The sequence below is a fragment of the Myotis brandtii genome, unplaced genomic scaffold, assembly GCF_000412655.1.
Source record: "Myotis brandtii unplaced genomic scaffold, ASM41265v1 scaffold13, whole genome shotgun sequence".
NCBI classification, from domain to species: Eukaryota; Metazoa; Chordata; class Mammalia; order Chiroptera; family Vespertilionidae; genus Myotis; species Myotis brandtii.
Genome location: NW_005354595.1, coordinates 2,174,384 through 2,179,735, shown reverse-complemented (window position 1 = coordinate 2,179,735; position 5,352 = coordinate 2,174,384). Strand labels below are relative to the sequence as shown.

The 5,352-nt window shown below is 50.7% G+C and overlaps 1 protein-coding gene and 1 long non-coding RNA gene across 2 annotated transcripts in view; one reads left to right on the top strand and one right to left on the bottom strand.

The window, feature by feature from the left end:
- PTPN3 (protein tyrosine phosphatase, non-receptor type 3) overlaps positions 1-5,062 on the bottom strand; it is a 109,528-nt gene extending 104,466 nt beyond the window's left edge. Inside the window, exon 1 of the mRNA XM_014534413.1 lies at positions 4,985-5,062. The gene's annotated coding sequence lies outside the window, so the exon portion shown is untranslated. The remainder of the gene's footprint in view (positions 1-4,984) is intronic.
- On the top strand, positions 4,686-5,349 carry LOC106724999. The gene is made up of 3 exons (XR_001360836.1): positions 4,686-4,882; positions 4,967-5,107; positions 5,308-5,349. It is a non-coding gene; the product is annotated as an uncharacterized LOC106724999 (long non-coding RNA).
- The last annotated feature ends 3 nt before the right edge of the window (positions 5,350-5,352 follow it).

Here is a 5,352-nt window from a genome sequence, read left to right as displayed (position 1 = left end):
GGTAATCAGGGAGCAAAGCCCCAAAGCATGAGTGAACTGAGGAGAGGAGAAGGCTCCCGGCTCTCACAGCCTCCGATTTTCCTTCTGCTCCCTGACATTTAATTTTTAATTTTCTCCAACAACCATGTATAAATTTGATCACCAGGTCAGGGGAGGGAAGGGGGGGGGGACAGCAGGCAAGGCCTGGGTCCAAGCTGTCATTCTCCCCTCTCCCAGCCCACCCGTGATTAGGGCCAGAGCTGGTTTCTGCCTCTCTCACTAAAATCCTCAGGTCCACACTGAGGCTGACTCACCTGAGGGAAGCGGGGTACAGGGGCCAGGTCTTCACATCCTGCTCTCAAAGCCAGACCAGTGCCTTTCATCAACACAGCATCTAGCTGGCCACCGCCCCTTTCTGGCCCTGGATCCTGCCCCTTGGAACATCCCTTCTGTGCTAAGAGCTAGGACCGGTAGCCCTGCCCTGGGAGGGGCCATGACTCGCCCACAGCCATTCTCAGCACCAAAGTGCTTATCCGAAGAGTCAGGGGCCTGACCACAAGGGAGGGGACCCTTTTCTGTGCCAAGTTCTGCCTCAGTAGGTTTTCAGTCATTAGCTCCTTTCAAATGGTCCATTTAAAGGACATAGGTTCTATTATCCTCATTTCACAGTTAAAGGACTTGTCTAGGGACAGACTTGGGTTCAAATCTGGATGTCCTACTTACCAGCAATGTGCCCTTTGGGTAGTGACATCCTCTCTCTGAGCCTCAGCTTTCTCACCCCATCTGTAAACTGGGGCTTGTGGGAAGTTGCAAGATTCTGGGACTAGAAGATACTGTTTACCCCCTTCTGAGGCTCCAATGGGCTCAGTACAAAAAATTCACTCCAAGCTACACAGTGCTTAAATATTTACTAAAAGCTTGTGTATCCTGACAGTAAATCATAGGACCTGAATTTTCCAGGGCTATTCCAATTTCAAATCCTCTGTCCTAACTTTCCACATAAACCATCAAAATGTCTCAAAAATTCCACTCTCTCAGTATCCAAACAACACCTCCCAGGCCTCCCTCCTCTTTCACAAAAAAGCGGCACAAACATTCTTTTTCAGACTACAGTTCCCAATCTTTAGTTCAGAAAATGCAGTCAGGGAGCCCTGCTGGCCCCCTGAAGGACACGGGGTCAGGGATAAAAATCTGCGGCCGTCAGCACTCGCTCTCAACTCTCAGACTCGGCTGTTTTCTGGCACAACAATGAAGTGAGCCAGGAGAAGGTGTACCACAATCGGAGCAGCACCCACAGAGGGGCACAGGCTGGGGAGAGGAGCTCTGCCCTGACCTACCTACCAACCGGCTGCTACTCACGGAGGCAGCCCGGTCGGAGAGTTGCTACAAGGATTAAATGAATGAGTTAATATTTGGAAAGCCTCAGGAGCAGTGCCTGGCAGCCAGTAAACACTCTATCAGTATTGAACTAAAACCAGAGGCATCCCAGGCAGAAGGTGCTCATACCTTGAAGTCAAGCCAGAGGCACCGCTCCTCTCCAAGGAAAAGAAGGGGAATGGGCACTGAGCCCTGGGTGGAGTGAAGCCAGGCCCCGTACAGGGATGGGAGAGTACCCTAACTGCAGGAGTACTCTCAGAAGGGGAAGAGTCACCACTCCTGAGACACACAAGGTCTCTTCATGCCTCTGAGTCTTTACATCTGCTGTTCTGTCTGCCCCCTGAGTACCATCGTTTTCTACCTTCAAGGCTGAATTCAAATGCCAGCGACTCCCTATGATGTTTCCTGATACCCATCAGAATGAGTGGCCGCCTCCATTGGTCTCTTTGCATTTGATTTACCCTTTTGTAAATAGTTATCAGATAGATAGATAGACAGACAGACAGACAGATAACACACAGGTCAGTCTTCCCAACTCCACCATGAGTCCTTCCAAAACAGGGGTTCAAATTTCATCTCTGTAACCCTATTGCCTGACATATACTATCAATAATAATAAAAGGGTAATATGCTAATTAGACTGGATGTCCTTCCGGATGTCCTTCCGGATGACCTTCCAGACGAAGCCGGGGCTTCAAGGGGCGAGGCAGCCGTTGCGGTGGCAGGGTCTGAGGTAGCTAGCCACCACCGTGGCAGGGGCCGAGCCCCTTACACGAATTTCATGCATCGGGCCTCTAGTAGACTCAATAAATGTCTGAATTTGCTGTTAAATCTGTGCTCACAGCTGGTCTTCACTGGAGGCACAACTGGAAGCTGTGTGATGCAAGTCTCTAGGTTGGGAACCCATCACCAGGTCAGATTTCAGCCAGGCGCCTACCAAGCACTCCCTTTAGTCCCCCTGAGGCAGATGAAAGGAGACACCTGTGAGAACGGAGGCTGCGGATGCCGGGACCCAAACCAGAGCAGGGTGGACAGTGACGAGGTCCTGTCCTGTCCTGTCTCTAATAGAGTTGGTACGAAGAGCTGAGGCTTGGGAAGAACACCAGCAGGCTGCCCAGCCCCCACCAGCCCGTCAATGCCATGGCAAGCACGGAGTTCCTTGGGCATTCTAGCCCCTGCAACAGGCCCTGGGAAGAGGTGAAGAGGGACTGGCCCTGCTGTCCAGGAACCACTGTCTGGTGGAAGGAAGGTGAGCACTGGGATTATGGTCAATAGGCACTCTCCACAAATTGCTGGTTCCCTCCCAACGTGCCACAAACCCTGGGGCTGGGGTGGGGAGGTAGGGTGCCATGTCTTCCTGTTCCCTCCAATCCCCAAAGCTGAGCCCCTCTGGTGGGTTGTTCATCTTAGAAAACGGAATCCTTCATGGGCCTGAAACCAAGGTTCAAAAGGTCAAAATTCGTCCCTCTTGCTCCTAGACGCACACTACCTTTGCTAGCACAGGTTCCTTATCTGCAAAAGGGGGGCAGGGAGGACACTGAAATTAAACAATGTATATGAAATCTCTCCGTTCACAGTCCACAATCAATCTGCTGAGACCAATTACCAGCTGGGAACCCCAACTCCTGTGAGGAATAAGATGTGTCTCTAACCAGGGTCCTGACACTTGAGTGAGAAAGTGAAAGGCTACCAGGACACCTCTCTGTGATAAAATGCAGAAAGGAGGGCTCAGAGACAGGAGTGGTGAAGCAGAGTGGGGCCCTGCATTTGACTCTGTGTCAACTTAGGCTCTTTCTCCTGCCCCAAGCTGTTCCTGTGGGCCTGCTATGTATCTGACCTGGCCTCTCCTTGAAAAGGAAGTCCCCACCTTGTCACCCTGGATTCACTGGGGTCTACTGGCCAACTCTGCATCTCCCACCCCCAGCACGGCATCTGCCATACAGAAGCAGCTTGACTAATAAATGCTGGCGGAACAGAATGCCTCCGCCACTCAGATATGACTTCAGTAACTTGACCTTTTACATTCCCCAGCTAATGTCTAATTTGCATACAGGAGTCCATTTTAAGAGACGGCAAATCACCAGAGACAACTCAGGATCAATACAGAGTACGAGGCACGTTTTATTCTACTCTAATTCTCTGCAAATTGGTATTCCATTAACTGTACGTGGGGTTTATGGGAGCTCGCTATAAACTAGAATATTTAACTAGAACGACCTACTCTCTGTCAGATAATAGCCTACTGTTAATGTTCAACTAGTCAATCTCAGAAAGGTCTCCAGCTTCCAATCTACTTCACATCTTGATGCAATCATCAGCAAAGTTATCTATTTGAAAGTCTCCGTATAATAAAGGGCATCTTGATACAGAACAAAAAGACCTGCCCATGGTATCAGGAAACCTGAGTTATATCCCAACTACACCACATAATGTGTAATCTGCTGCTCAAAGCCTCAATTTTCTCACCTGTAAAATGGGAATAACACCAGCCTCCTGGGGGAGTTGTAAAAATTAAATGAGTTGAGATTGTGGATACACTCTATGCAGTTCTATAAGCCTACACAAAGATTAGTTATGATAGGAAAAACATAAGATGAAATGCTCTGACAACTTCAACAGGCTAGTGACAGAAAGCAGGAGTGGTTCTAAAAAGTGAGACAGGATATTTGGCCCCCCAGGGGACATCTGGCCATGTCTGGTGGCATTTCTGGTTGGCACAACAGAGGGAGAGGGATTACTACTGAAATCTAGTGAGTAGAGACGAGAGATGTGGGCTCAATAACCTACAATTCATAGAACAGGCCTCACAACAAAGAATTAACGAACCCCAGCCATGAGGTTAAGAAACCCTGATCTAAATAATCACAAAAGCTGAGTTTAGAAGCTTTTTAGAACAGAAATCTTCCTAACCTGGCTTTACTTTCAAGCATCATCTGCTTAAGCATTTGCAGAATGGATCCTCTCGCAAAACAGCTCTTTCGTAAGTACAGCCGAACTGCCAACTTCTGGAGTTCCTGAATGTATAAAACTGCTTTTAAAGAAGATGCTCTCCGATTACAATTCCCTAAATTGCTTTTCCAAAGCCCTTGACTTCAGCAGAAGTTCTCCAGGGCACAGAGATGGGGTCTGTCACTCTGCCACCAGGCCCTGAAGATGCTTCCCTGATTCTAATTTCCTGGTGAAATGGGAGCCGCGAGGGTCTCTAAACGAATTAAATTCGCATCACGCCAACTGCTCACTTGCTTTTCGCTGGGCACAGTGCCAAACACCTCCACATAATTTATCCCACTTAATCTACCCACCAACCCAGTGAGGTGGGCATTATTACCGGCTGTCTGCAGGGGAGGAAACTGAAGATCAGAGAGGTTAGACAGCTCGCTCAAGGTCACCAGCTGGCCAAGGGGGAGACCAACTTGACCGGAGGTCTCCAGTGTCCAAGTCACAAGCTCTTTGCACCGCCTCGGACAGCCCAGGTGTCAAGTTGTCTCAACTTCCCATGAATTTTTAAGGCAAGCGCAACTTCTCAGTAAGTTTAGGTTGCTGCAAATGGGAATTTCCGGGGGGGGGGGGGGCGGGGGGCTGCGCGCTCACATGCACTCGCCCACTGCAGCTGTCTCCCCGCAGGTACCTGGTAAACCATCCCCTGTCGCCTGCGGAACGGGGAGGGTTTACTGGCGCTGGAGTTCATGCCAGGCCCAGGAAATGCCATCTTTGAAAGCCGAGAGGCGGATTCGCCCGGGGAGCTCAGAAGGTCTGGCCGGGGGGGGGGGGGCGGGGGGCTGCGCGCTCACATGCACTCGCCCACTGCAGCTGTCTCCCCGCAGGTACCTGGTAAACCATCCCCTGTCGCCTGCGGAACGGGGAGGGTTTACTGGCGCTGGAGTTCATGCCAGGCCCAGGAAATGCCATCTTTGAAAGCCGAGAGGCGGATTCGCCCGGGGAGCTCAGAAGGTCTGGCCGCCGAGCTTGGCTGGCTCCCCACGGGCGGCGCCCCCT